Source organism: Thunnus maccoyii, chromosome 7, assembly GCF_910596095.1.
Source record: "Thunnus maccoyii chromosome 7, fThuMac1.1, whole genome shotgun sequence".
NCBI classification, from domain to species: Eukaryota; Metazoa; Chordata; class Actinopteri; order Scombriformes; family Scombridae; genus Thunnus; species Thunnus maccoyii.
This window is the reverse complement of record NC_056539.1, coordinates 18,649,704-18,671,162: the sequence shown is the minus strand read 5'-3', so window position 1 is coordinate 18,671,162 and position 21,459 is coordinate 18,649,704.

Here is a 21,459-nt window from a genome sequence, read left to right as displayed (position 1 = left end):
TGGCTCTTATCTTTTACTGTTAAATAATGGCTAACATTAATTAGTATTTTGTGCAAAAGATACAAAACAAAAATGGGAGTAATTATAAACAACATATGCATTCCCATCCCTTTACTACTATGTGAACATTTAGTAATTTGTAAAATACCACATATCAGATTTTATAATAGCAGAAATGACCAATAATCTGAATAAAATGAATACTAACTGGACATCTGCAGATAATAGTCCTGTGAAAACAGAGCTTTAGAATACAGATTAAAAAAATGAGTGCACACATATTAGTGTCAAAGTTGTGTACATTTCAGACAAATTATTTGAACAGTCATTACTGATGGCTTGCACTGTCCTGTTGCTCTCTACATGAGGTTCAGCTTTCTATTTGAATTCATCGAGGTGTGAATGAAACTTATTTCACAGTGCCCGAGAGAGATTCCTGTACATGGTGCAAGTGAAGCTGCTGATCATAACTGAGGAGAATACTGGACAGAGGATTTTATCAGCTGGTCCAGTTATTATACGACTTATGCTCAGTTTGTTTGCACATGTGTATTTTTAGCCTCTCACCCAGACAGCAGAAAAACTGAATATTGTCTCACTGCTACGCGAACAGCATCACCTCAGGAGACAAGAGAAGGTGATAAAGTGGTGCAAAATTTAACAGCATACCAACAAAACTGAGAGTGACAGCCCAGCTGTAACGTATGATCATTTCCTTCTTCCCATTCTCTCATTCACCTCAGAGACAGAAAAGAAAAACTGAGCTCTCTCCTGACCCAGTTTAGTTTATTATACCTAAGCTATCAAATATTCTTGATATGCCCCACATTTTCATTTAACTATTTGACACATTTTAGGTTGGAAATGCTGGAAGATTTGTATGTGTACTGTATAAAATTTGGGGATGAGCATCTACAGTAAATTGTCAAATAGCTTAACAGTCTCCAGGACAACAGCAACTTGGATTTTGCTGGTTTACAAGCTAGCTAACATCCCTTGGGGGACAAAAGACACTGTGGGCAGGAAAAGGGTGTCCATCAAAGCATAGCTTCAAAGCAGTATTGATGGATGAGCTGCTCTGGTGGACTGACAGTACTCAAAGTCACTTTATCTCCATGCAGAAACAACATTACAACATTGAACATTACAGAAAGCTCCACTTGCAGGACAGAGACTAATTCTGGACCTGCACTTCCTAAATGGACAAATTGCAGAATATCTGTTTCACTTATCAAGTAAAACAACTTTTACGAATGTGTCTGTCCCTTCTTTAATAACAACCATAGACTTGAGAGGCATTTCTGTTCATGTTCGCATTTTTTTATGCTTGTATTTCATCTGTTACTGGAAAAATGCCAAATTTTGTAGCTCCCCTTTGGCTACTCAGCAGCTCCGTGCACATTCTCTGAGTGTGTGAATATGGCACCGTGCCCACAGAGGATGAAGGGTGTGAGGATTCTGACCTAGATTAATGGTTGGCTCATCCTCATCCCTTTGTGAAAGTTAATATCTTCAGTTTTTAACTTCATTTGACACCAGTCTTTGATGGCAGGAGTGAAACAAGGCAGGAGTTAGAGGTAAATGTGAGTACCATGTTAGTACCATCACTGTTAGCCAGCATCAGTATGACTGTTTTCTTGTAAAAGTACGAGAAAAGAATGGCCAATCAGAACGGCCGCAGACGTTAAGGGGCTTGCAACATTCTAATGAGAGGAAGAACAAACAAACAAGAACACTCTAATGAGAAAGGACAACAATGACAGAATAATAACAGAAAACATGAAAGAATATGCATTCTTGGTGGGTTTCTTTCATGACTGGCTGAATTGATACATGCAAATTTCAATGTGCTGTTTTGTAAGAGTGAGTGGGCGGGACTATAGAGGACGAAGCATGTGTGACTTGTGTAACATATAACGCAGCGCTCCAACAACCTCGCATGAGATTTTCGCACTGTGACCAGCTGGCTGCATCTATTTGCAAGAGGTGGCTATTGAGCAGGTTAAAGAGGCCAAATTTTTGGGTGTCACACTTGAGGGAACACTTTCATGGTCAACTCACATTAATAATGTGGTTGCCAAAATGAGTAGAGGCATTTCCATCATCAGAAGGTGCGCTTACTTTTTAACAGAGATAACAATTAAACCAGTAATACAATCTTAAGTCTTATCCCACCTCGATTACTGTCCAGCAATCTAGTCTAGTGCTTCAAAGCAAGAGCTTAATAAGATTCAGCTCACTCAAAAAACACAGCTGCCCGCCTTGCTCTTCACTGCTCATTGAGAGACACTGTGAAAGAGATGCATGCCAGGCTGTCATGGATGAAGGTGGAAGAGAGACTGGCATGCAGCCTAGTACAGAAAACCTACATACTTATATTCACAGCTAACACACACCAATGATAGACATTATTATGACACCAGACATGCCTTAATGGGACGCTTTATGTTACCTTTACCAATGCCTTAAAGAAAACGGTAATGTGTAGGGCTATATCAAACTAGAACAAACTACTACTACATTTAACTCAGATTACCAGCAAATTCAGTTTAAAAAGAAATTAAGAACAACAATTATGCAGAAAGAAATCAGTTTAGGCTACATATGATGTATGTGAAGGTTGATTATATTTGTGGTGCTAACTTAGATAATGCTTCACTGAGCTCGAGTAGTTTGGGCAGTTATATACTGTATACTTATATATACCTAGCTTACTAACTCTATTATTTGCTTTAATTAACTGTTGAGGTGACATTATGGATGTGAGAGAACTACTTATTTTCTCTTATTTTTATTTCATTTTGTTTTGTTGATACTGTGGTTTGTCCATAATATGATGTTTGAATGTCTTGTCTTTTCTTTTGAGTGGACCACAGGAAGAATAATTGTTACTGCATAATAACTAATGGAAATACTAAATAAATAAAATAAAATAGATGTAACATATGCATGTACGAGGGTTTGTACCTTCATCTTTTTACCAAAGAACCAAATATTTTCTAACGCTGTTGTTCGTCTACTGATGATTTAAGCGGGAGAGATTCATGCCAAAGCAGTATGAATGAATGGGATTTTTACTTCTGGAACCAAGGGCACCCGCAATACCTCCTCCCACTTCACGACTCTATAGTCCTTTGAAATGCCATTTAACATTGTAGTACAAAGCACATCATCAGAAACATGGATCCTTAAGTGATTGCAGGCTAATTAAGTGCCCTCAACATGTTACAGTTTTTGATGTGAACGAAACTTTTGTATTGAAAAAAAAAAACTTTGTGTTTCCTGAATCATGACTCAATGCTAAACACCTCATCATTATGTAGTCTTCCAGCTGGGTCATTACTGGCAGAAAAATTGTGGTAATTTTTCAAAATTGCATGTCACAGAAGTCCTGCATGAATAGAGTAAATGCTCAAAACATACAGTACCAGTCAAAAGTTTGGACACACTTTCCCATTCAAGAGAATGGGAAATAAGAATATGTGTATACAGAACATAATGAGCACAGTTTAAAGGTCACACAGATAGTTTGGCAGTAGAGACGCGGTTTGTGCAGCTGCGAATGTGTGCGTTGGGAGCGGTGTTGGAGGGAGGGAGAGTTGTCAACCCACAAGCACGTGTCATGGCCGCCTGCTGTGGCACCCCGGAGCCTTGTGGGGAGGAAAAAAGGAGCCGATTGATCACCTGCTGCACAGAGAGGCATCAGTCAGCAGCCAGTCAGTGCCCACAGAGAAAGACAGTGAGGGAGGAGAGCAAAAGAAAAAAAAAAGATGATGGGAGGATATAGAGAGGAGAAGGAAGATCAAGCACAAAACAAGGAGAGGAAGAAAAGAGAATGAAAAAGAAAACAGGAACAAGACAGATAAATAGATACAGAGATGATGAGAGTAATGAAAAAGAAAGCAACAGAGGGTAAGAGATAAAAAGAAATAGATACAATGAAAGAAAAAAATATGTTATGATATGTACATCAGAAGACTTCCAACGTTATAATAAATTTGTTTGGAAGAAGCTGTAATCAGGAGGAACATACAGATGGAAGTGGATATCTATTTTTTCCCCTGTTGTTCCTCATCACGTTCGGTGCATGTGTGGTGCACGTGTGATGATGGGGGCCTTTCTCTTTGTTGATTACACAGTGTCACGTTCGAAGGCTGTCATGGTGACTTCTAATCCCGTGAGTGAAAAATGAGTTATGGGCTGTTATTGAAAAAAAGAGAACGTGAGCGGGGGATGGAAGGAGAAAAAATAACTCCATTGAGGAAATATTTTTTCCTCTCTACATTTGTCCATTACTTTTAAAAAAGACTTGTCATTGGGGTGAAGAGAGGCGGGAGCGTTTCCCAGCATGCTGAGCAGGAAGTAGAGAGACACCCTGGTTCACAGATTGTCATCTGTTTATTTACACAAGAGCAGTCTCCATTTGTACATGTTTATTGTGGGGATCTTGTGTAAATACTGTAGATGGATTACTCATCAACTTCTTGAAAATGTCGGAGGAAATGTATTTACATTAAATGATAAAATTACTGTTACAATTCATACAAACCTGCCTTTCTTAATTTAAAAGAAACATTTTGGTTTTGAAAATCCATTCAAAACCTTCCTCTATAATAATCTGGATCATCAGTGAACCTCCATCTTTATCAGCATATGATTAATTTGCTCTCCTGTAGATTCACATGGTGTGAGGTGACAGCAGGAAGCCACCATGCTGTGATGATGAATACTATTTCTGACACAGTTTTTATGGTGCACACCAGTTGCTGCAGTGCTGGATACACAAAAAGGCAAACATATATCCACTGATGTAAAGGAACAGCGCCAATTATAGACTGTAGAAAAACACCTCACCTACATCTTTGAGACAGAAAATCCCAATTTGGACAAAGGGGAGGAAAAGTAAAGTATGTGGAACTGAGGTAGGTGTAAGTAGTTAGATTCAGGCTAAGACACTAAAAAATCTTAAAACATATTCCACCTTATGTAGAACTAAAAAACTAACCAAACAAGTGAAATTACTGTATTTATTAAGAGCAAAACTCCCTGTGGATTTGTTCTTTTTCACTTAAAAAAAAATCTCAGGTGAGATCTTTTGCTGGCTTTAGGTGGAAAGAGAGTTGACTTTGCTACATTTCAGCTGGAAATATTGCACTTTTTACTCCACTACATTTATATGATGATATACTGTATTTACTAGATATAACGCAGAGTACAAATGATATGTCGATTTTTAAGTAGCCTGGGTAACGCATAAATGTAATGTCTCCATAGGACTTTTACTTGTCCTGAAATATTTTCAAAGAGTAACATTAAGTTTAACTTGCTTTAATCTAGAGCTGCAACAATTCATCAATGAATCAATTAGTCGATCGACAGAAAATTAATTGGCAACTATTCTAAAAATCGAATAATATTAATAATTGTTTGGGTTGTTTTTTTTTTTTTTTAAAAAGCCAAATATTTGCCAGTTCCAGCTTCATTTTCTGACATTTTATAAACAAAATGACTAATCAATCAATCGAGAAAGTTGCAGCTCTTCTTTAATCAATGTATTTTATATTAACACTCAATGAAATGATAGCATATAATTTTAAAAAAGGCAGTGACAAATCAACTGTGAATGATCACCCATATCTGCAGCTTTTAGGCCTGTTTTAGCTCATTGTTTTGATTACATTTACTGTATGGTAAGGTCTCAATATCTCTCATCAACCCTGATCTCAACAGCAGCAGACAGCTGTTTGCAGCCCAGCAACAAATGGCAAATAGTGACTAGCTGGTGAAGTGGAGCATTTCTCAGATTTGTTCACAGGACATGGTGGAGACCAAAACAGAGCTAAAAGGAGAGTAATTATTTGACTTATCTTGGTCAAGTTGCCAGAAACACACCTTCAATGGTAACGATCCCCTCGGCTGGATGAGTAAACAGGCAATTGGTTAGCCTAGCTTAGCATAAAGACTGGATGCACCAACACCTCTGAATCTCACTAATTAACACATTGAATCTTGTGTGTTTAATCTGTACTAAAACAGACGAATGTGAGTAACAGTTAGTGATTTTAGGGGGAGTTACTTGCTGAAACTATTTAAGGGATGTTGGTAGACATATTTTCCATCGAGCCAGGCTGGCTATTTTTTCCCTGCTTCCCCTCCACATCCTGAATCCAGCTCTGTACTTCATCCACAGACATGATATTGATCATCAGTCTTCTCATCTCATCCTCTGAAAGAAAGCAAACGCTCCAAGCGAAGATAACATCTGCTGCTGTGAATATGTAAATGTCTAGTTCTTGAATATAATACAACTCCCACTTTTTTATTTCCAAGGATAAAAAAATCTTGATTTTTTTCCCCCCAAATGTTCTCCATTGTGAAACTAATATAAGAAAAATTATTGAATCCTGCAGCATGTATGGAAACATCTAAGATTAAAAAAGCATACATGGTATACATGCACATGTGCTCCCACATACGAAAAAAGGAAAGGCAGGAAAAGAAGAAAACTGTTAAAAAATATTAATAAAGCAAACACTTCAAACAAATAATGAGGCAGCCACAGATAAAAATCAAAGGGTGACTGAATATCAGCAACAGTGTGAGAAAGTGGAAGAGGATGAGAGAGGGAGACGGAGAGAGATGAAGAAGCAGAGGGGGAGGCTGCTATAGCGAGTGATGGAAGCTCGGAGATGTGAATGTAGGTCATCAATTCAGAAATGTATGTCAGTGTGTTAACTTCACAGAGCAGAGTGTGAGCGACAGATAAAAGCACAGACCCTCAAACAAAGGTAAACAGATGATTAAATGTATAATAGAAAAGAGGGTTATGGAAAAAGACTGGGGGAGGACAGAGGATCACAGTGTGTATCCATGGATTAAACAATCCTGTGGTTGGTCAACTGTTCAATACAGTAGCATTCAGAAACACGATCAATCATAGAAAGGCAGACATCATTAAAATATGGGTGTAGGTCAACTACAGCATGACAAAAGAAGTGCACATGCATGCATTTATCTTGTCTTTGTCCTGCTTCAGTATGTGTAGTTGAATGACATACATTAAAACAGGCATTTGAAAATCGACCCACGTTCTTATAACAATCCAAGACTCTGCAGAGTCTCAGTAGGTGAACGGTTACAGTGAACGCCACATAACCGCACCATCCTCACTTTGATTCTAGCCGTCATACCCCCTTCTCTCTCTCCTCATTTTCTGTCTACCTCTTCAATATGAACTGTCCAATAAAGATGAAAATGAAAAAAAAATCTCAAGATGCAAAAAGCTTACTATGCTCTCTGAGCTGAAATGGAAGTGTATATCTTGGAATATTGAACACTTTCCACTTGGACTTTTGGGATTTGTTCAGTTCATGGCACACAAACAACTCCTCCAGTTTATCTTCCCTCAAGCTTTTAGTCAGTCTGGTTCATTTTATATCACAATGACATCACTCTGAAACCCAACTATGTGTAACAATTGGAAAAAATAATCACAACCACTTTCATTTGGAGCTTAAGAGTATTTACAGTGAACAATCAGGACCATCGCTGTGAAGACTTGCAGCCTCTACATTGTATTTTACAGTGTGTGCCACAAAGTGTCAAAGTGTGTAATCAGAAAACATTGCTTTAAGACACAAAAGGGTTACAAAATGTAACCAAAGTTTGACCTGAAGTGTCTTGCAGAGGCTAATTGTGATAAAGGAGTGACAAGCCGCTGCTCTTGTGCTGCAAAACTCTGGGTTGGGCTCCAGTTTACATGCACTTTATCAAGTCCTCTTTACTCAGCAACATTTAAAACAAGTGCTCTGCATGCACCTCATGTTGGTATTGGGAGCAGCTGGGGTGAGAGGAGGAGAGTTTACAGCATGTGTCGATTGCTCCATTTCATGAGCAATAGAAATGCTCCCCTTGGAGTGCAGCAGTGCCTCCTATAGGTGGCCCACAGGATGACTGTAGCCTATTTTCAGCACTGTGTGAACAGAACATAATGTACAGTGTAGCTGAGTTTATTGCACGCCTGAGTGCTGTACATCCATTTGGCTCAGTCCCATAGCTCAGTTATCTTATCTTATCTCAGATATTTTCTGTAGGTATGTGGATGTTTTGTGCTTTTTTACCTAAGTTTACAGATGCAGTGATGAGGATGGATACATTCTTTTGTCTTACTGGTATCCATTTTTCAGGTTTCTGTTTTTTTTTAATGTGGGTAAATGTTAATCTTTCTCTATCTGTCTCACAAACTTCATGAATAACAATTTAAACTAGCTGCTGTATATAAAATGAAACATGACAACTTTACAGCCTTTTTGTCGCTTCAACTTAATTCTAAACCTGATTACAGAGTATAAAAGCAAGATGAGTGATAGCTAATGATAGCCCAGTAACCGAGTTGTTTGTCCAATCAGGTGAAGGGAGGACTCACACTGATGTCTCATTTCTGTCAATCCTCAGAATATAGCCCACTTGAAACAATGCCTGTCTCAAGCAAATGGCCACTCAGCCCTGCCAGAGCACAGCGAGCAGAGAACTTTGCTGTACAGGCTAAGTGAGGATGACAAATGACAACACACACAACAACAAAACATCGTGTTCTGCCGCCTTCTGATACCGAGGCCTGTAGCCCAAACCACAGAGCTGGCACGGACTGGAACGAGAGCAGCTGCGAGCAAACTGGCATTGATAAATCAAACTCCCCCTGCAGTGATAGCTAAAAAATAATGAGCCGTGACCAAAGTTACATAACACAATTAACTGGAAGCACAGCAGCATTCATTTGCAATTCCAAGAAGAGCCAAACACCATCACCCCGTTAACTGCAGTCTCAGTGTGTTGTAGACATGGTTGTAGATGAAGGCGTGTGTGTGTGTGTGTGTGTGTGTGTGTGTGTGTGTGTGTGTGTGTGTGTTGTGAGCATATATACATTTGTGGGTTTGTGCAACAGCTGTGTACTTGGTGTTTGCATTTCAGAGCATGTGCATTCATGTACAGTGTGTGCCTAGAAAAAGATGTTTGGGATTTTTTCATATAAATTGTCCTCTCTTGTCTCCCTCTGAAATTTAAATCTGTCCTGTATGTTAATCTCCATAAAATTACATGAAAAATTACATACAAAAGTAACGTATCATATCCCATTAGTGAACACGAAATTATGTGCACACAAATGTATTTTCTCAGAGGGCATGGAAGCTGAAATGTCAGTAAAGTCATTATGTGAAAGGTTTATGTTGCTGTATCTTATTGTATTTATTGAGGGTTTTTTTTCTGCCATTGTTTCTTAGACGTTAACTTTTTTCTTTTTTTAAAAATCATATGATATTAGGCCATTTACACTAATACCTATGTGTGTGTACATCTCAGTAGCTCCAATAAGTTTGAGATCACTAACTCTGGCAAATGTATTTTAACTCTTCACCTGTTCATCCACACATGGCTGCAACACATACTCATAAACACGTGTGTATGCATTAGCGCATATGGTATTTGTGGGACAGTGTGTATGCGTGTGTACTAGTCATAGTAAAATAGAGTTGCTGTTGCTGGTGTCACACCAGCAGAAGTCACAGCAGAGATGAGGGGGTGGTCCGGGCTGCTGGAGGGGACATCATGCCAGCGCTGAACTGGCAGCTTCTCCGTGGCAGACGGAGGAAGTGGCACCGCCATGAGGGAGGGCGGGACGGTGGCTGGCTGGTTGTATCACTGTCCTTGTGAGAATTAGTTTGAGTGTTTCGAGGCATCAAACATGGGGACTGTCATGAGATTAAATCATGATTATCAACAGATGTCCCTAAACATCGCCTCCACTCTCGGTCATATAAAAAAGCTGCCTGTGTCATCTGTACATCTGAGTGCTGTTTAGTGGCTAAAACTGCCCTGCAAGATGAAAACATGCCATCCTTCACCTATATGTCATTCATTTGAACCTGAGAGCGAAAAATAAAAAAAATACATATGATTTTATCCCTTTTTCATCATGAAACTATTACTAAAATATCCATTACTCTTTTCAATGATAACATACAGTTAGGTCAATATCAGGGCGAGAGTTAAAGTTATGTAGAGGTATTAAAAATATGTTTTCATGAACACTTAATCACTCTCAGTCTTGTTAAAATATTATATTATATATTATTAAATAATATATTATTTGTCTTTAAAGCAAAATTAAGACTAATTAGAATGTGTGGTAAAGTGTAATATCAGATTCAACAGACTTAAATGTAAAGATTGGTGAGATCCAGATCATGTTGAAACCAGATTTGTCATTCTGAAACAAATGCATAAAGCTCACTTAAAAATGAGCAGATTTAAAAAGACACAGACAGAAAGAGAAAATGTAGTAGTAGTGATCAGATGTGTATAGATGGATAATTGGATTGTTAAGCCTAAAATTGAGCACACACACACCAAAGAAACAGACAACAGAGAGAGAGAGAGAGAGAGAGAGAGAGAGAGAGAGAGAGAGAGAGAGAGAGAGAGAGAGAGAGAGAGAGAGAGAGAGCTGGAATATATTTTCAGTATCCTCCATCACCACCCACACCTTTTAATTCACTGCCACTGACAGCTGGTGCTGTCTTCACTATAAAGACATTTTTAAAATAACCCTGAGTGCTTCAAAAAGGCTTAAAAAGTAGAAAAATAGAAAAAAAAAAGTAGAAAAATATTTCAATGACTGCTTGTAATATCAACAGATTTTAAAGATTTTTAGCAAGTTGAAGCAGGACAGCGTTGATAACCATATATCCTTTGGTGGATTTTTTTCATGCAGATTAGTTTATACCAAATGTTAAAATGTTAACCTTGAGCCCTTGAGACAGGATTATTATAGTTTGGATTACTCACCAAGACTTATTTTTCACGTAGTCGTCCTTTTTATCTCACTTTCTGCAGGAAATCTTGTGGTTCATGACCTTATCACAACAGTAAGCGGACTGAAACACAATAAAGACAAATACAGCACAGAATAGAAATTATTAAATAACATAATCTGATATTTACCCTTTTGTCAGAGGCCTGAAATTTACCAGACAACAATAACAAGTTTTCTAATTTCAGACAAATAGTGCTGTTTTGCAAAGATGATTAAATCAGCAAATTACATCAAATTACTGTCTTGCTGATGGAGATGGGATGGCACAGGCTAACTGTACCTGCAACACAGCAGCTGGTCAGCTGCGGTTCGCCTCAGGTACTATTTCACATTACCATCAGTATGAGTCATTATTATGACAAACGCATTAGTGGTAAATGTTAAGTCTGTCGAGGAAAGCTGGAACGTGACTGCAGGTATAAGGCAAGTCCGTGTTGTGTGTAAGATCTTTGAAGAATGTGCGATGCCACGTGCATGTCAGGGTGGATTCATATTAAGATTTGAGACACAAACACACACACACACACACACACACATACCATCTGACCAATAAAAGCACAGGAGAAAAACTTGGACAAGGACACTCTCTGTTGCCTCAAAACGCGAACAGCATGTGATCTGAATTCCTCATATACAACAAGGTCACCTGTGTCAAAGCAAGTTACATGAAATCCCCATTGGGTTCACTTGAGTTCAAACAGGTAGCCTTGACTATGTGAGTCTATGCACACAAGGCTTATTCACAAGGTGGCGGAAAGCAAGGCTGAATTTAAATTGAACAAACAATTCATTGCTCCATCACCACAGCTACTTTTAATTCAAACAACGCTTTTATGCAACATGGAGCAAAATATTCCCAGAACTGTACGTACCGCTGATGAAATAGCTGAACATTTAAAGAAGTGTCAGTATTTTGCGCGGCACCTCGCTGCTTTCTGAAGCACCCACACCTGAGGGAGAGAAGTAATTTTCATTAGTCATCCCTCTTTTCACACAGCGGGCTCATCTGTGAGAAAAGAAGTAAACACAAAGAGAGAAAGAGGAGTGAGATTGGAACAGTAGGAGCACCTGTGTGTTGTTTGGATACAGAATGTGGGTCAAACTTGTGGAGGCTTTTCACCAGCCGCATCAACAAAACGCCCCTTCCGTCTCCCGTCTGCCAGGAGAAATTAATTTATTTTGTAGCTTTTACATCCGGTTGTGTGTATGTGTGTGTATACATTCCTCACACAAGCGTTTTTGTTTGCATCTGCTTATCTTCAGCCTGACCACGAGAGATTTTAATCAGTCAGCTGCTCACCTGCACACACCCTCCTCATTTTTCCTCGTTCGCCTTTTTTTCCTCTCTCTGCGTCATTTACAGCTTTGATGTCACTCGTGGCCTTTCTCCTCTATACCCAGTATTCATAATTAAATCCCTAATTCTTTCCTCATAAAGGGCACGTGTTTTCAACATTAAAATACTCCCGTGAGATAACAAACCATCTTAAGTGACCTACATTATTGTGTAACCCCACTCAGTGACCCACGATAGAGTAAAAAAAAATTGCTGTGGGCTGAGCACTTACCTTAAAATAGTGTTTCAGATTCATAAACAAGCTTTACTCAGACAAAGATTTGCCCCATAAACCAGACAAAATAAAAAAATAAGGCCAGATTGTTCAGGATCATTCTGGACAAACTTAAATACAAAATGTTGTTGTTTTTTTTGCATTTGCATTCACTTGAATGAGAAAGTGGGTCCAAACCTTTGACTGGTTCTGTAGATCACTTAGTCAGGGCAATGTTCTGCCACATTCAGGTGTGTGTGTGTGTGTGTGTGTGTCTCCATGGAAATGTGTAGATGTATGTGTATGATGGGATGAACACTTTTTGCATGTAATTAATTCTGCCACACACACTTAAGGATGTATAAAGATTTATTATTTATTTATTTGAGGATGTAGAACTACAGACAAGTGAGAATAAGAGCTTGTTAGGGTATAAAAACTCCTCAATTGTCTTGATTGAACATGATTGGTAATTAATTTCAATGTGACTGATGTCTGTACGAGTTCGCTGATACCAATTTTGTAGCTGAGGACTTAAACAACTTCATTTAATTTCATGTCCTGATGTAAAGGTCCAGATGTGGGTGTTTTTCTGTCTGTGTTTGTGTCTGAGTAATGTAAATACAAGAGGGAGCAAAGAGTGCAAGATTTTGTTTTCATTTGTATGCCAGTAAGTTTTCCTCCGCTGCCCATTAGCAGCATATTATTAAGGTCACTGAATATGACACAAGCACTTAGTCATCAGTAATTGTATGCAGGACCAGCCATACACAAGAGAGAGAAAAACAGAGAAAAACAGAAGATGAACAGATAAAAAGCAAAGTTAATAAAAAAGTAGTTAAAATTGCACCAAATAATCATGTGGAGTGTTCTAGCATCTTTCAGTTCATTGGTTTGGTTTTTCAACCTCATTTACTGCTGTAGCAGGCACTTGTTTTTAGCCAAAAAGCTCTAATATACCCACCATACACTCCCTGCCCAGCACCAAACAACAGACAGACAAAGTTAGCAGCTAGCTGATGAACATAGTGGAGCATTTAGCAGCTAAACAGACGTATATATCCATTAGGAGTTGTTGGAGACCAAATTAGAGCTAGAGAGAGAGTGAACATTGGACATTTGTGAGGTCGACAAAAACACAACTTCAAATTAATGTTAATGTTGCTTTGTATCTGCTGGAAGAATAAATAGGCAACTGTTTGTGCATCTTAAAAATAACCAATATTCCAATTACTGTACACATTAAAGGGGGCATATCATGCTTATTGTGATTTTCTGTGATTTATATACTGTTATGATGTTGGATATCTATGTTAAAAATGGTCAAAGTTCCAAAACTTGAGGTTAACACATGTAGAAAGTAGCCCGTAGTCCAGGCTTCAATCTGCTCTGAACGCTTCGTTTGCTATATTTTTTCTCTACCTTGCCAACAAGCTAACGTCAGATTGTCGTGCATCCCCATAAACAGCTGTCTGTTCCATAGCCTTTGTTGCTAAGCTTGTTGCTAAGGTTTTTCCATGTGTTGTTTGTGTTGTCCACTCAGATTTCGGATCGGATTTCAGCCTGTATTCAGCTATTTCCCCCCCTCTCAATTTGAGAGCATAATTTAACAGGCTAACAGGCTAAGCTAACTGTGTCAGTACCTTTGCACTAGCAGCAGTTCGGATGGAGGAGCTGCTAACCAGCCTGAGAAAACTACATTGATGGAAAACTACAACTGCGGGTCCTTGTAACGCTTATCACTTCAATTTTTCATATAAAAAATTAAGTTCAAGCGACCATTTTGCCTTCTCGCACGGGCGTAACCATAGAAACGTTTATGATGAAGGTGACATTGTTTTCTCCTCCAGCACACCAACAGGCGGGCACTGTGCCATGTGGCTACTATAATACTGTATGCAGCTACTATAGTAAAAATCACGGGTGCTGGTGTATAAATGAATCATCCTTTTATTCCAAAAGTCATAAATAAAGCAAGGGAAGTACATTTTATAAAGCCCTGGAGGGCGGGAGTGGATGAACCCAGTTAAAGAGTACCCGCCCGTACGGGACGCTCTAAGAAGTAAAGCGAACACGCTCGCAAGGAGGCAGGGATCATTTCATTGGTCAACACTAAACCTGGTCTTCTATTGGTTGGGTGATTTTGACAGGGTTGTTGCATTATATTTGAGTGCAAGCACACAATTTGAGCAGAAACAGAGCAAATCTAAGTGCAAGCAGAGGCTATTTGAGTGTGAGGGCAGGGTTTTGAGGGACAAATTACAAAATCTGAACATGAAATCAATAAATTATGCTCTCAAACTGATATACCATGCTCTTGAATAAAGATAGGGAAATAGCTCCATAAGCCTGAACATGTACAGATGTATAAAGGTTGACATTTCGAGTAAAGAATAGGAAAAAGTAGTGAAATCCTACTACTAAAGTTTACGATATGGTTTGTTGACGTGGCCTCCCGAGGCACCAGAAGTCATCTGAAATGCAGCTTCCGGAAACTCACCAATCAGGACAGAGTAAGTTCATCAGGAGGGGAGCCTTAAAGAGACAGGAGCTAAAATGGCCTGTTTCAGACAGAGGGTGAACTCATGGGTTGCATAACAAGCCAGTATAAGATAAATAAGAGTTTTTTCAACTGAGAATCATGCAAAAATATTGCAGCAGAGCCCCAGATTAAAAATATAGAAATATAGAAATGTGCATGATATGTCCCCTTTAAGTAAGATAGAATATATAGCATCAAGTAAATGGTAAATGGATAGCATTTATATAGCGCCTGTCTAGTCTTCCGACCACTCAAAGCACTTTACTCTACATGTCACATTCACCCATTCACACGCTGATGGCAGAGGCTGCCATGCAATGTGCCTGCTCATCAGGAGTTATTTCTAATCATTCACACACACACACACACTTACACACCAATGGCACAGCCTCCAGGAGCAATTTGGGGTTCAATATCTTGCCCAAGGCTTGAACCACCAATCCCCTGATTAGTGGACAACCCGCTCCACCTCCTGAGCCACAGCTGCCCTCATCTTACATGAAGAAAGTCAGATATTTTAAAAAAATTGGCTTCTCAGGCACATTCAAGACTATGCAAGCACTCAGCTTAATATTGATTCTTTTACAAACACTAATATCTTGAAAGTGAGTGTTCAGAGCGCCATTATATACTGCACTTCACCAGTGCACTATACCTTTACCACTTTGCATTGGCTTCATATTGACTACTACTGAATGTCTTACAATCTAGAAGAAGAGACTTTGAGCTCACAGCGTGTGTCAAAACAATTTCCATTACCGTTGATTGTCGACACATGAGCAGCCCACAAGGCAAGAGACTTGAGTGGGTTTCCCGCTCAAGGTAAGTAATTATTGCCTGTATGGAGAGCTAAAGGTAGAGTTATTGAGAAAGTCCTCATTCTAATGTCACTGAGTGCTGTTGCTCCCTTCTGTGGACGACTGAAAGTGGTTCATGAATGTGAATTTAGAGGTCGTGGATACAGAATAAAGGCTTTCCTTGTACATAAAAGGCTATAACATTCTCTCATTCAGCAGCCAATATGTCCATCAACATTCATATGGATGTTTCCTTGACTTGGCCATGAAAACACCACACTGCCTTGATACTTACTGTGAACCATCATGGAGCATATATATATAGATAGATAGATAGATAGATAGATAGATAGATAGATAGATATAGATATGTTGTACCACATACATGCATTTACAATTTATATAATTGAAGCAGAAATTTGTTATTTATGCATAACATAGCATACTGTATAATTTCTGCCATTTGTAAAATGCTTGTAAATTGTACAGTAGCTTTATCCAAACAAGTAATGACTTTAACAACTGTTGCCATCACGTTTAGTCTTCAGGTTTAAGTACAGAGTTCATCAGGATCATCACGTCCCCTCCTGTCAATCCATCGCTAACACTGTCATGCTTTCCATGTTGATGTCCAGTATGTATAAGCAACTTGTGATTAAAATGCCTCCCTGTCAGAGATATCAGTTTTAGAACAGCTTGTGCATCAACTAAGGAGGCTTTGACTTCTCTCATAAATGCCAGTGAGTCACCACCACTGCTTTGACGGAGACACAGGGTGTGGACATTGGCCATCTGGGCCAAGGAATGAGGACAGAGCCATGGACACGCAGACTGCCTGCAGGGCATGTAGTCATTTGGTGGTGGCGTATAATGATGTTGCCAATAGATAGAGAGGAGTTTTTTGTTGAGAAGTTACAGTGTGCTCGTTGCCATGGCGACGCTGTGTGTTTTGCACTCAGGTTCTTGTCCAGGAATTGATAATTGATTTGTGGATTGATTGATATTCACTCAGTGTGCCTGATTCAACAGCTAAAAGATAATAAGTTCTTTATAGTCATGCTAGGTGCCCCGTGAGGCTTTAATGCTCAATATTTAACAGGAAAAAAGTTGTAAAGGAAAAAGAGTATTACAGAGTCATCCAAATAAAAGAGAATTATGAAGTGTAGAGTGGCCATCTGAGGACATGTCAGACTCACTAACATCAGTCTAAACTGTCCGCCTCAGATGTATGTAGCTCAGCTGTGCCTGGAACTGAAATGTTACATTAGCATGCCAACAATAGCAGTTAGAATAACATACAAGGATTAGCATGTTAACATGCATATTTAAGATGTTAACATTTAGGAAGTAATGGTAATATGCTAATATGTAGCATGTTTACATCATAGTTTCAATGCTGGAATGCTAATGGTAGCATATTAGCATGTTATTTTAGCATTAATTTCAAAGTGCAGCTGAGGCTTGTCACAGTCTGGCTCCATGTCCCTGGCTGCCATTCTCCACCAGTCCTCCAGAGGCCCTCAGACTTTTCTCCTTGTTTGTTTAGACTGGACTGTGTGGGAGAAGGTTTATTTGAGTTGGACCTTTTAAAAAGAGACTATCTGGTATGATAATTATTTAAGTTGCCTATTAGTTAGTCTGTCTTTGTTTTCATTCCAGTCTGTACTCATACATCTTATACTCAGTCTCAATTATTAAAAGGGTTTTTGGTTTTCTGTTTATTACAGATAAGAGAGGTTGTAGTGTTGCTTGTGTATTTGAATTGTATTCATGTGTATTCTGTGGTTGTTTTATGTGTGTCAGATTGTGTTTCTGGGCTTTTGGTTTTCTGTTGCTCTGTGTTTTTCCTCCTGTGTTCCTCCCTAGCCTGCTTTTCCCTCTGCCCTTCTACACACCTGTCCTGCATCTGTCTCATCAGCCCTGCTCCCTGTGTTTCCTTCAGCCTGTCGGCTCCCTGTCTGTTCTCTTGTTTCATCACCTCACTTCACTCACTTGAGCTTCTAAGCCCATCTCCCCACCTGCACCTCATCTCCTCGTTAGTTCAGTTAGTATTTTATCAGTCCTGTGTTTCAGTTCAGTCATGTTGGATCCTTTGTTCTGTTCTGTTCTGTTTTGCCTGCCTGCACTTCTGTATCCTGTTCCTGAGCCTTGAATAAAGATTTATTCCTCATGTTCCTGTTGCCTGCGTTCTCCTGTTTTTGGGTACACCTGCTCTGCTCTTCACAACAAGGCTTGTGGGAATTTTAGACGTTAGTTTTAGAGGATATCCTGTTAAGAGTTGGAGATTTTGACTTGGTGTCACCAAACACATAAATTTTCATCCTCTGGGGACCATGACTTTAAATTGTATGACTGACTAATAGGTTAGATATTTCACTCTGGACTGAAATGTTGGACCGACACACCAAGTTTATTTCATTGGTTTGTTGATAATATGACTCACGCATCTTTTACTCTACTTAACATTTGTAGATGTGTGTGATTTAATGTGTCCCTTCTTTTATCAAATATAACTGCCAGTGACATTCTTGTATTACGTTTACCAGAAACCAACAAGGCTCTTACATCTATTTTATTGATTTGTGATGGTCTAATAGCCTTTGTGCTGGGAGTCAGAGGTAAAGGGTCAACAGCAGAACAGCACTGCTGGAACTGGTGGGAGTTCAGTGCCTTCAGCACGGCAGCTGCTCGCCGTCATGACGCTTGAAGGTTTCTAGCTGACAGTCTCCACCTCCACCATGCTGCAGCTCAGGGTGAAACATTTCTAATTTTTAATTGCAGGGAAAAAAATTTAATTCCTGAATTGATTGAACAGTGAATCGATGATCACAGATGAATCTTCCACAGAAGGTCTCCTACATGTGACCTCAGAACTTACATCTTATTATAAAGTATGTCACCATCCCTTGTAATGTATGCAGTGACATGGTCCGAGTGGCTGTTAATCACCACTGGAGCTTCTCCACTGCTAGCCTGTTGCATGTACTGTAGCACACTGACCTACTTATGTGGTATGCTGTCTGTCTTGTGGCCTGACACAACGGCAACAGAATGGAGGGATATAACAAGGCTTCATTATCGCAGCCTTTCCCTCTGGTTTTCCTCTCAGTCTCTGGGGTATTTCCATCAATCGGCTTATGTAAGGTAAAAGCTATGTGGGTATATGTATGTGTATGCCTGTGTTTGTGTGTTTGTGTGTGTGTGTGTGTGTGTGTGTGTGTGTGTGCGCGTGTATGGATTGTTTATACCAGAGTGTGTATGCATGTATGTGATAGCTCCATTGTATATTGGAACAAGACTTATGGGTTGTCACTGTATTATTAAATCAGCACAGGCACAGGGAAGTGGTTTTGTAAGCTCCATCATCCTTTAGCACACACACCTGCTGGTCAGCTCTTCCTATGAACTCCAATAAATGCCATCTTATGATCCAGCCAGGAGCTATCTGTGTGACCTCAATAAGAATCCAACGTCATATCACCAACAAATACCACAAAAAGGGGTCACCATTAATGTCTCGTCAGGTAACTGGCACATAAAACACTGAAAACGCAGGGGACTGCAACCATTATGGAACAAAATCTCTGGACATAGATGTCATTTTCACAGCACATACACACACCTTGGATTAACTCGATATACAACCATAAAAAAATGAGAGGTCTCACTCTTTCAAAGGAAACTGGACATGCTGTTTGGTCTCGAAGATGTTTCATCACTCATCTGAGACTTGATTTGTTTACACCTTGATGTCATATTAAAGTTATGTAAGTCAAGATTATTCAAGACCAAACAAGATCACTTGACTCCTGCTTTTAGCTATAAAATACTTACTTTGCCATTTTCCAGCTGAGCTACATCTCTCTCAGCCACTACAAAGTCTCTGTAGTGTCTAATAATCAAAGATATTGACTTAACAGAAGAGAAGATGGCCCACTTTGACTGCTGCAATCTAATTTGGTTCTTTGATGATTGATTTTTTTTACTTGAATTTTCTGCTCAGTCACTACTTGAGAATACAGACAAACCAAAGGTGGAAGAAGTAGATTAACTAATCAATTATCATCAGTGGCATGTGTGAAAGCTGCAAATATATTTTATTTCTTATTTTAATGATCACAAATCACATATTTGTGCAGATAGATGCAATTATTTCATCTAAGCACAGTGAGAAGATATGTTTCATCTGGTGCGCTCTGACGCACAACGGCTTATTAATCACTGCAAAACCTCAGTGGGACACTTTGTTTACTTTTGAGCCGAACGTTTTACTCTCCAAGAGAATTGCGTTTACTTCAAATGAAAAGATCTATCATCCCAGAAATTATGTGTAAGGGATGTGAAAGATTCCACAATGTTGTGTTTGAATGCTAAATCTCAAAGTACATCCACAGATTTCAGTCCAAAATCAAAATACAACTGTACTGAGCAGCATCCAAGCAGCCCATTGAGGTTGTCCATGACCTGACACCTTTCACTATGTATTTTGCAGCACATTAACGTTACACAGCAGCATGTGTGTGACTGGCAGCTGATTGAACTGGACATTCAATCAGAGACACTTGCTTCAAGGAACTGACCATGTTTACTGTAACAAATACAGTTAGACTTGGTGGAGAAGAGGGAGGGAGCTCTCAAAGAAGCCGAGCAGCAATGAGGATTCTGCTTGAAGAGCCAATCCCACACTTAAAAATACATATGTAAACAATAAATCTTAGTAAAATAAAGAGATATTATGAGTGTATCAGCAGAGTAGTAGTGAGAAGTTTCAGGGTTAAGGTTAGGGTTAGGGTTAGTAATGGTTCATAATGGTCATACTGTATACCTGCATTACTATGATTTGATGTAACTTGTCAGCTGGTAGCCAAGCAGCTGATTAATGAGCAATTGATGGAGGAAAATGAATAAAGTAGCTAATGAAATATTGTCTAATTAAGTATAATTAACTATATGAGAAAGGGTTTGTACAAATGAGGGTGATAATATTAATTTTATGGTAATAATTCAGTATGAGGGCACCTTTATACTAAATATACCAACTAGCCTGTTGCTAACTCTCCTCCCTGACTGTCTGGAGTAGCCACGGCAACCGGTAACTTCATTACCCACTGCCACAACAGCTTAGTAACTTAATTTGAGGGACAGATTAATTAATTAAAGGGAACCTATTAATTTAAGAATTCAAATTAATATTGAAATTTGAATAATTGCTGGTACAGGTGTCATGACACAAGTTTTAAAAGCTTGAGTTGACACAAAAAGTGTACATTTTTATCAGTCATTTACTCATTATCAATCTAAAAATGTTAAAAAAAAAAAATTCTGTCAATGAGAGTTATGGCGAGTTGACTGACTGAAGACATTACAAATTACTGCAACAAGTTAATGTCTCTTGACTCATTTTAAATAACTTTTTTTATGCGGCGGATAAAGTGAGTGAACTGCACTAAACTGGAGACAAGTTCAATCAAACACACCCCATCATAAGAATAGCTCACCACCTCAGACTTTATATCAGATTCTGGAGCTGAATACAAGATTAGACGTTAGCGTGGACATTTCTCCCCATGGACTTTGAAGTAGGGCGACACAGAGACCTAATTTCTGATAGAAAGAGCCATATATTATATGGGTCAGCCTCCCGGCCAGTGTTCACAGTTTGCATCCTCCTAGAAGGCATTGTGATTCCGTATCTTGTAA